General features: G+C 29.3%; 1 long non-coding RNA gene across 1 annotated transcript; it reads right to left on the reverse strand.

The window, feature by feature from the left end:
• Nucleotides 1-2,694: 2,694 nt before the first annotated feature.
• Nucleotides 2,695-5,832, reverse strand: LOC132632269 (uncharacterized). Its single transcript, XR_009579295.1, has 2 exons — nt 5,602-5,832; nt 2,695-3,572 (listed from the first exon to the last, which is right to left on the reverse strand). It is a non-coding gene; the product is annotated as an uncharacterized LOC132632269 (long non-coding RNA).
• Nucleotides 5,833-11,691: the final 5,859 nt, after the last annotated feature.

The following is an 11,691-nucleotide window of genomic DNA, read 5'->3' on the forward strand; positions in this document are numbered from 1 at the left end:
TATTTTTTCTTTAATTTTTTGTACTAATTTAATGTCTTTAGTATTAAAATGTTTTTGACCATTAGATCCCGTCTTTGAATACAATGGTCCTGCTATTTTTCCTAAGTTTTTTATAAAATTTCTAGCATAATTTACTATTCCTAAGAATATTTGTAATTCTTTAACATTATCTAGCTTGTCTGGTATTTCTAAAGCTTTTTTAGCTATATGGGGTTGTAATTTTATCTTACCATCTCCTAGTACTACTCCTAAAAATTTATATAATTTTTACATAATTTCATCTTTTTCTTACTAATTATTATTTCATTTTCTACAGATAGTCTAAATACTGTTTGTAGGTATCCTAGGTGTTCTTTAATATCTCTACTAAATACTAATATGTCGTCTACATATACTAACACAAACCTTTTATATTCTCCAAATATACTATCCATTTTTCTTTGAAAAATCGGTGGAGTTGTCTTTAATCCAAATGACATTACTAACCATTCAAAATGTCCTTCAGGACAGGTAAATGCAGTCCATTCTATCCTTTCTTCATGCATTCATACCTGCCAATATCCTGATTTAAAATCAAATTTGCTAAATATTTTCTTGCGTTGTATTATATTTATTAATTATATCTTATTTGATAATTTATATCCATCAGTTCTAGTGTTATCGTTAAGTCTTTTATAATCTATTACCATTCCGGCTTTCCCTCTCACTATCTCACTATGATTTCTTACCATAAATGCTGCAGATCTATGTTTAGAGGTATATCTCCTTATTACTCTCTAGACTTAGTAATTCTTTTATCTGTAACTTAAAGTCTTCTACATCTTGATTAGTTGCTTCAAAAGAGGTTGTTTTAGTTATATATTTTGGATTTATTATATCTAACTAGTATCATTTGGCCTGGCTTACCGACATTAAAAATTTAATATGTAGATATTTTTTAATTTTTTTTTGCTCTTGCTTCTTTATTTTCGTAACATTAATTTGACACTTTAAAAAGACTTCTAAAATTTCAAAGTAAACAAACGTATATGAAAGTTAGAAAACATTTTTCTTAGTTGTATTAGATTATTTTAAAAAAAATCAAGCAATAGAAAGCTCTTATAATTTATATTTTACTTAAATATTTTGAGATTAAAGTCTCTGATGATCCAAATTGAGCTTTTCATATGTTATATTAATTTCATTTGATTCTTCGAATTGAACCCATATTGGCTAACTTATTTTTTACCATAAGATATTACAGTATTAGATAAGTTTTATGTTAAAAGTGTGCGCATGTAAATTTTGATTAATTATTATTGTACTTCGAAGTTCATTTTTCAATTGAAACGAAAGGATTATAATTTACATTTTAAAAGTATTTAACATTAATATAAGTTTATATGTATTTATTACTTTAATTTTAAACTTAATTCTACCTTAAGTGAAATGTTTGCTAATTACTCATTTGCCAGCATGTACGACACAAAATTACAGGAGAAAATAAAACAACTTTACGTCTAACCAGATGAATAAAAACTAAAAATAGCAAATGATAATCCATAAACAATATCAACAAATACTAAATAGTATTATAAGAGTAATATGTTAATTCAATAATTAAGCCTACATTAAGATAGAATTTGAATGACAGGATAATTCTTTACGCGTTTATAATAAATTCTTAAGGAAGAATATATTTTAAAACAAGTTAAATAATATTTCCCCAAAAAGACTCAAATACATATGAGTATGCTTTGTGGGGTCCACTATTATCTTTTCCATGACATTATTATTTTTAGTGGCATAAAAAAAATCCCTAAAATTCTCAAAATTTACCAAAATGTTTGAGGATTCACAAAGTCATAAAAACTTTAATTAGGGGTAAAAATATAAAATAAATTTATTTGAGGACTACAAAAAGTTGGTAATATCAAAATCCATGCGGAGTGGTCTCAAAAAAAAAAAATGAATGAGAGCAAAAAATGAAAAATGAAAATATTATTTATTTTAAATTAAATAAAAAACTTAAAATACCATATGCTAATATGCCGAAAGTAATCCGATAAGGGCCTAAAACAGATCCTTAAATAGTTGGACTACACACCTAATTGTAAAAGCCCATGAGGGAGTGGGCTTCATAAAATGAATAAAGTAAAAAAATGATATGTAGGACAAACATCAATTACAGCAACTAGCCACGTGTAAAGTTTAAAGAGTTGAAATTCTACTCAACATGTGTCACTCTTTTATTGTGGGATGGAAGGACCATAAATGACAAAAATAGCCCTGTGAGGACTACAAAAGAATTCTCATTCTCTCTTATACTAGAAACAAAAAAATAAAAAGTATGAATATACATAAGTTCAATAGTATGTCTAGACACAATGGACTTCAGTTTGATATTGAAGTACTGTTTACTACTTTCTCTTATCCATGCTTAATAAATCGGTTAGACAAACAATAACATGTAAAAGAAAAGGGGCATTTCCTGAACATCGTTCTACTAATGAGATGTTGACATTTGGAGAGGTAATTTCATGGTGGTTCTGTCGTGTAGTAAGATTATTATCCAAATAAAGAAAACATCATTAAACTAAATATAAAGATAATATGATTCATGCTATATACATTCATTTGTGGAAAGAAGTAGTACAACTATATTCTTGTGCTTGCTAGAAAGACAAAAACAGCAAGATAGTACATGATCATATGTAGGCATAAAAACAGCAAGATTAATGTACAAGATTGTAATCATATGTCCAACTTATGTATGATATATGCTACAATTGAGTGAAATCTAGATTTAAGCAGTTGCAGCTGATAAGACCACAAATTGGGAAAGCTTGCAAATTATCTTTGGCATTCACTTTCTATAGGTTTGAGAGCTTCTTTAATTTGATATGTGTTTTTGAGACTTCCATTACCTGAAAAGAATAGACTTAAGCAATTAAAGATATTACCCACAGGTAACAATGAAAGACAACAAAGATATGTAAAAATTTGCAAGGAACTTTGTGTATGTCTAAAGTTACTACTTGCTAACATAATAGGAAGAAAATGTTGTGCAGAATTTTAAAACTGGAAAATCAAATATACTAAGTGATCTAAATTAAGTCCTTTAATAGCAGAGAATAAATGAACCAAAAATCTCAGAATATTGGAGTCTTGAAATGCTTTTATAGTCAATTGTTGTTCTATTTCTCCCTTCTTCAGATTGAAGAGAAACCCCATGGGCCGTTCTTCTTGATACCAAAGAAGACGCATGAAAAACTATAGCAATATTTGTGCAAATGAAATGAATAATTTAAACCATACATTTCCAGCATAGTATGTTCGATGATGAAGGTATCTATCAACCAGCACACTGTGCTTCAGATCCACTGCAGTAGCTGCACACCAGTTGTGAAAAAAAAAAAGAGTCAAAATAATACATATTAATTTGGAGATGAGAGCAAAAAGATAGAGAAACGGTTTTTTTGTTGATAACTGTGGTGTCCGGGCCAGCTTGAGCGCAACTCGACTAATTCCACGGGGTCCAACCACCTCCACCAGCAATAGCAATAGATACCGGGTAGCTCTGTCCACCAACGCTGGAATAGAGAAACTATTATTAGGTGCGTATGTCTGCGAACTTATGTACAAATAGATTCAGACACAGAAATTGACGGGATCCTCAGAATTCATTTCAGTCATCAATTCAATCTTTCATGGTGCATTAAATTCATATTGCTCACTGTATTGGATGAAGGTGTCACATACTATATCCTGCAATCTTAGATGGAAGAAGCTACAGAAAAAAATTCAAAGACAATTGAAAAGGAAAGCTGTGGGCCTGTTTTCCATGAAAGACATAGGAATGGCAAAGAGTTGTATCAACCTATTATTTTGAAGGAGAAGATTCAGTAAAGAAAGTGTCTAAACACCTATCCAACATCTCAACCAATCAAGTCTTCAGTAAAAAAAGACAATACAATGTTTGTTTCAGTTTATCTGCTACAATTTTCAGCTTTAAATCTCCTATCACCTTCTTATAAAAGTGTGACTTGTAAAATGTTCCATTATAGTATGGTACCTTTTCAGTAGTATTTTACTGGTTCCCTTGCCCCCGATCCCCTCCATGGAAAACATGGATTAAAAGAATCACAATATTTAAAGAATTCCTCTGTTAGTATTAAATTTGAGTCCTCCCTAAGCAAACATAGATATACTTGTATTACCAATCTATAAATTTTAGAGCTCCTGTCTTATATCATTTTTAAATATATTTGAACAACCTCCCTGTTGAACAAAAAAGAGTCTTTTCTGGATGATGGATTCACAATTAACATCTAGATAAATATGCTTTTAATTTACATGTCAAGAGATTTGAAAGGACACTTGAGAATGAATCTATTTCTAGCAATTTACTGAATTAGGTCATCAAATGTTGAAAGCATGAAAAGAAAAATGGCAATTGTTCGTCAACCCAAAGTGAGAAAAGAGACATTTTTATTGCCTTCAAACTCTCTAAGCTCTAGAGTTTGAATATTTTCATCTGAAATTGTTGAACAGATCTAGATGTTCAAGAAAGTCAAAGAAGGTGACAAAGTCTCTTGTCCACTTTTTCAGTTTTTTTATAGTGAACTGAAGTTTATGCTAAAGTGCAACATGACTCCTAAGAAGTGTTATATGAATTAGAGGAATGAGTGCTTAAGAGAAACCTCAAACACCAGATCTTTCACTTGCTTCGACAATTTCATTTGGCATACACCTTTTTAACAATGAACTACAAGAGATTCACTCTAGCTAGCTTTAATTCATGATGTCTTTCTTCCGCAACTAAATTGTGATTTTTATTGTGTTGTGACTTTGTGAATAGCGTAACATTTAATTCTATCAACAATACATTTAGCTTTCGGACTTGTATAATTTAAGAAGTCAAACTACAAGTTTCATCGTTCAGTAGAAAAATAGAAGTAAATATTTCAGAACCTTAGTGTACTCCATATACGCAGAGTTTGACATTGGAAATTTCATTATCAGGAAAATATATAAGACAGAGGAATAAAAATGTTCAACCCCAACAATTAATATCATTAGCCTGTATGTAGCTTTATAATTTTCATGTAGAATATTTAAAAATCAAGCAGCGACGATATGCACATGCTCACAGTATATTCAGTCCTCATCAACTTGTTCCTAATTACCAAGCTTAAAGAAAATTATGTTACACTTTTAACTTCCTAAGATATTTAAGCTTAAAGAAAAATGCGTTCTAACACTTTTAACTTTCCAAGATATCCAAACAATCTTTCTTCTTTCTTCTTTCTTCTTTTAGGTAACCATCAGGCAACCCCCAAATTGATAAAACTCATGAGTTTACTCACTTATAATATTGTTTCTCATCTACAATCTCAAATAGTAAGATAAAAAAGAGTATAATGCTTACTCTTGTAGTTCAATAACTTACTTTTATGGTTAGGCATTTATTTTGCAACTGTTTCATGAAGTTTATTTATTAAAGTCTAAATTTGTAATCTTAACATTTAATTTATTCCTAAAATACACGCATCTATACCCGTATAGCATGAAATATAAAGAAAAACCATTTAGCATTATAACCAAGTATGAAGTGTCTACCACTGTAAATTAACACATGCATGGATGAGAAAAAGGAGATGCCAATTCCCTGAAAGTTGATGCTGAAACTCAAAAAGAATACCAAAAATCGATAGCATAATATTATACAAATAAACCAGCAGAAAAGAGCGGATAAAAAGGAAAGAGAAAGAAGAACAATTAGCACAGAATGAGAGATGAAAACGGAAGAGACAAAATGAAGAAGGGGAAGATGAATGGCTTGTATCTTGAATCTTGAGTAATCTATATATAATATAAAGCTAGGCATAGACAAGGTGATGTGGCACCTCTCTATGGCCTAAAAACCTAATTATCTTTTTTCTCCTTTTTTTGAATTTTCTCTCATTTTAAAATCAATATACTATCTATTAAATAATTCAAAAGTCACTCTATTAATTAGCTTAATTACACCTCTTAATTATTTAATTGCACCTTTTCATCCACTTCTATCCGTTTGGTTTTTTCAACTTTTCCTAATAAGTCATTTGTGACCGTTTTCCTTAATTCTTAATTAATAGAGCATAAAAGCTCTTCTACTATTTAAGTTGGAAACAAGAAGGTTGCAAACAATCATTCAATTAAATTCTTCCAAATGATAGAGTAATAGTGTGTTCTTTTGTTCTTCCAACGAGGGAGTAATATTATTTATTTTTGTTTGATTATTTTGTTTTCCTACATTGTTGTTTTATTTCTAATATTAGATTGATTTGTTTTATCATACATCTTTATGTTTAATTTTTGTGCTATTGCGAATTTTAGATTGTTGTATTTTTTGTCTTCCCCTGCTTCGACAAAAATTTAGGAACTATGATTCAATTAAATATGCTTCGGTTTCATCTACCCTTTACGAAATTAATGTTATGTACAAGATTTTTCTTTGTTCTTCTTCTATTTTGTCCACTTTTAGGATGAAGACCTTAAAGAAACTTCCTTGAGTTTTCCCGTGATTCAAGCAGGAGTAAAATATTGTTGAAAGACTGGAAGAGACAAGGCAATTCTTAAGGTTCTTGATGTAATTATGTTATAATCTCAAAAAGTTACAAGTGCAATTCCATAAGTTATTGTATTCTTTTTCGCCTTTATAGATTCGCAGTAATTTTATGTCCAAAAGGAACATTGAAGAGGGATTTTATCTTTAACATATTCGGTTTCATAGCTTTTCTTTTCTTAATTATTCTCTATATATGTGAAGACAATAATTAATTGACTAACGAAGAAAAAAACGGAAGAAGGAAGACAAAAGGTGGAGTTGTAGAAATGGAAGGTTGTAAAATCTGCTTATTTCATTCATTATGGTATATCTATTTTAGTAGTTATATTCTTTTTTCCAAAATCCTCGGTCACTCTTTGAAAAATTAAAATCATTTTATTTAGAATAAGTCCTTTTAATTTGATAGTACGTATATTTTTTTGAAATAATTTAATTATTCTGACATAGATGAGGAGTTTTAATCATATTTTAGGTTTAAGTGATTGTTCAATAAAATAGATGTTATTTATGATTTAATCTTCTAAAAATATCTAATTAAAATAAAAAAACTTTAAATTTTCAATTTTGTATATGTACAAGATTTTTCTTTGTTCTTCTTCTATTTTGTTCGCTTTTAGGATGAAGACCTTAAAGGAGCTTCCTTGAGTTTTCCCGTGATTCAAGCAAGAGTAAAATATTGTTGAAAGACTGGAAGAGACAAGACAATTCTTGAGGTTCTTGATGTAATCTATATATAATATAAAGTTAGGCATAGACAAGGTGATGTGGCACTCTCTATGACCAAGAAACACAATTATCTTTTTTCTCCTTTTTTTGACATGTTTTCTATTTTTTTCTACATTAAAAAAAAAAAAACTCTCACTTATTTAACTCTCTTAATAATTGTGTTAAATGGCTATGTTAATTAGATTACTCTTTCAGCTACATACCTCTTTGTATTCCAAGCATTGATAGAAAACGAAAAAAGAACGGCTGAATGGACATGAATGGGCAGGCAAAATTCAACTACTATAAATTTTAGATGTTGATCTTCCAACCTGTAGTGTAGGCATCCAAATTCACCTGTATGCAACGATTTTGTATGTAATAGTTTGCTAATGATATCTACCATTTTCTTATTTGCATAGTGTAATATTGGAGTTTTCGTTGATCTACTCCTTTTCCAGGGCCTAAAGTTCTCGTTTTTTTTGTTCTTTGTTACCACCATAAGGCCAAAGAAACCCAATGGAAAAAGATAATTCATACCATTCACATTGTATCCATTTTTTTATTTGCATAGTGTTATAATAAGTTATATTGAAGTTTTTGTTGATCTACTCTTTCCCAGGCTTGAAGTTGTTTTTCATTAATTCTTTATTACGACACTAAGGAAAGAAGCCTAATGGAAAAAGGTAATTCGTATCATTCAGGTTAGAAGACAGGCTCTCAAGGTTTGTGATTCAATTCATGATGATTCCAATCATTATAGATTTTTGCAACATAATATGCAAGGATTTTAACAAACTTTATCCAAGCATGCAGGGAGTATTTAAAGAGAGGTCGCCCCACAAAGTAATAGGTTTTTGGAAGTGCTAAGAATTTTCAGGAATGAAGGTAACACAGTATGATGAATTCAAAGTGTCAGGGTCAAAGCACTTGATATGGCACCTCTCAATAGCCAAGAAATGTATTTATATTTTTTATTTTTTGACACCTCTCAATAGCAAAAAAATGTATTTAACCTTTTCCCCCTTTGTTTTAGTCTTTCCTCTAATTTTTCTATTAAAAAATGATTGTGCCTATAAATTAAATGCAATCAACCCCACGTAGTAGCAGTAACTAAAGGCCGATATTTAAGACTTTAACCTTTGCAATAAAGTCATCAAACCACGTAGCTGCTGTCTTAATAACCTACGTAGCAGCAACCTTAATGTGCATTACACTTGCATATTTAGAATATGCATGAAAATTATAAATTACATTATTAATAGCTTAAAAATTTAAAGAATACCTTCAAAAATATATGATTGTAAAAGAGTTCGGTTAATTTCAATAAATGCGCGAAGCGCGGGAAAATACACTAGCACAATTAGTAAGGCACCTGTTTGAAATAATTGCTAGTGGAGGTAGGGTTATATAAGAAGAGTGGAGGAAGTGAAACTAAGAATCAAGAATACCAAAATACCCTCAAGGAACAATAAAACTTCATTGTCACCCTTCGTCGTCCTACAAAAGCTTCACTTATTAATAGTTGAAATGAAATGAAATGAAATATAGTTATAATTTGCATATAATCTTGTTATTCTTCCAATGTTTTAAAGATTTTTCTCGTATGATTTCTATTTCATCTAATACGTTTATTATATTATCTAAAAAAAATTAATTTTTCATTACTCCTATTCTTTCTATCCCTGTTTTAAAATTATATAATTCTGTTTCTATATCTATTAAAGTATAATTTTTTTCTATTAGATCTTCGTCTTCTAGTATTTCTTCTTCTAGAATTAAATTCTTTGTTTCTATCTTACTTTTACAACCTGTATTATTTTCTTAACAATCTTCACAACAACTATCTTCTTTCTTTTGCAGGTTTATTTGGTCTGTGGTAGGGATCTTCTTATGTCGGATTCTAATTTCGGTCTTGAGAGCTTGCACTGATGTATGAGTAATATTTTTTTAAAAAATTACTCCATCTCTTGTAATCATACAACTACCATTGTTATGTACTGTAAAGTCTAAACCTATGACAAAATCTACATTTATATTAAGGTCTCTTACCCATATTTTATCCATTTTCTAACTAGACTTGTAAAATTCCAAACATATATTTATAAAGCTAATATATGCTTTATGAACATAATGTCTATATATATTATGAGTTTCATCCATTTGCATGGCTGCAACTGGTTTGTCTAGGGCTTTTATTAAGTTTGGTGGGACTACTCTTTTATTTATTATACATTTTGTGCATCCTGAATCTACTAATGCTAATGTCTCTATTTCATAATCATCTATTTTAATTCGTGCAAGTATTTTTATTGTTCTTAATTTTTTGTCTTTATTACATACTAGTGCTTCATGATCTTCTACACTCATTAATTCTTTTCGAGAATCTTCGGGTATTATTTTTAATGGTCTCATTATTAATTGTATATTAGATAGACTTATTTCTTCATTTTCGCTATCTTTATCTATTTGTCTTCCTTTTTCTAATTTATATATGGCTAATTTGTGACGAATAGAATATCAATATTTTTTGATATTTGTATCCTTTATGCTGGCTCCGCCCGAGAATGGCACGCATCCCTAGCACCAAGTTGACATAAGCCCCTAAATATATATTTTCTTCTAATAAGTATTTCTTCCGTCCATTTTTACTTGTCATCTATACTAAGGACAAAAATTTTCATTTTTTTTTTAAAAAGCATTTTCGCTTTATTTGAAAATCAACATTTGAGCATGAAAATTCCAAATATAACTTGAAGTTGTATTTGAAGTTTGAAAAATACCAAAAAACTTATTTTTACTTTCAACACATTCAAACAACCAAATATTTTTTGTAAAAACTATAACCAAACACAACTCCATCTTCAACTCCAACTCCAAAATACCTAATAAAGTGATAAATATTTGCTTTTCATGGCCAAATGCCTAATAAAAATATTTTTACTTGTGAAAAATCAAAAGATAATTTATCATTTTATATCTACTTTATCTTTATTATTAATTATTAGGTTGAAAACTTTTAAGAATTGTTAGTGGATGCACAACTTTTTAAGTATATTTGATTGATTTAGTAATAATTAGGTGTGATATGATAAAACTGTCATTTTATTTATAACTCGTGTGCCAAGTTATTACAAGACAAATAAAAATGGACAACACTTTAAAACGCGTGTCAAGTCATTACTCCCTCCGTCTCATATTAGTTGGTCATTTTTCTTTTTTCACGTCCCTTAAGAAATTATAAGTAAAAGATATATTTTACTATCTTATCCTTATCTGTCTCCAATAAATACATTCAAATCAATATTAGCTATTTTTAAGAAAATTTTAATACTAAGAGTAAGATGAAAAATATTTAAATAATATTATCTTAATTTTATAAATGAATAAATAATTTATGACACGTATATATATTTTAATATATAGCAAGTAATATGGGAAGGAGACAAAATTGTCATATCTTATGCGATAAGTATCTAAAAGTGAAACTTTGATTTAGCCGTAAATCGTAATGCTTTTGTTTTCCTCAATTTTCCTCCGAAACTTGAAAACGAATCCCAATAAACTAACACGCGTTCACTACGTGTCGCAACGATTCATCTGCCTGTCGGTCACTTCGTTAAAGTCAAAAAGTCATTTGCGAGCGTCGACGAAAACAATTAAAAAGGACAAAAGGCATTTACTTTGGCTAATAAGAAGGAACTGAAAGACCCAAAAAAAAAAAAATAGTTGCAACAGATGAGAGTAATTCGGAACAGTGTTTTAAAAGGCGAGGGCGTAAGGTGGGGCGTTTTACATACGCCTCGACGAGGCGTAAGCCTCGAGACACGGGGCGTAAGCCCCATGGGTATTTAATTTTTAGTATTTCTTAAAATAATATAATTACAATAAATATTTTTAAATAGGTAAAATTACATAAAAAAAATAAAAGAAAACTGTAAATAAATGAAATATATATATATATGTGTGTGTGTGTGTGTGAGCGCGCGCGCGCGATCCTCACAAAAAAATGATCAAAGCAATCCATTATACACCGCTTATAACTTGTAATTATATATAACATAATTTTACAAGTATAAACAATACAATGACATAAAAGCTATTATGAAATGCAAAACAATTCTAACATTTTAACTTTCAAACACGGAAAAAAACACAGTTTCTTAAAACACTATTACTATCATACTATTCATTTTATCTCCCTATAAGCAAATAATCAATAAAATTTATCAATATTACAATTAAAACATAACTTCTTCATGAACAAAAAATAAAATTATATGATAATTCTGCTACATAGGACTTATGACCAATAACAAGTGAAAATGTATAATTCCGCTATGTGTTTTTTTTAAAAAAAATTAAGTGATATTCACCCTCACGACGTTCTCAAA

Source organism: Lycium barbarum, chromosome 3 (assembly GCF_019175385.1).
Source record: "Lycium barbarum isolate Lr01 chromosome 3, ASM1917538v2, whole genome shotgun sequence".
Taxonomy (NCBI): Eukaryota; Viridiplantae; Streptophyta; class Magnoliopsida; order Solanales; family Solanaceae; genus Lycium; species Lycium barbarum.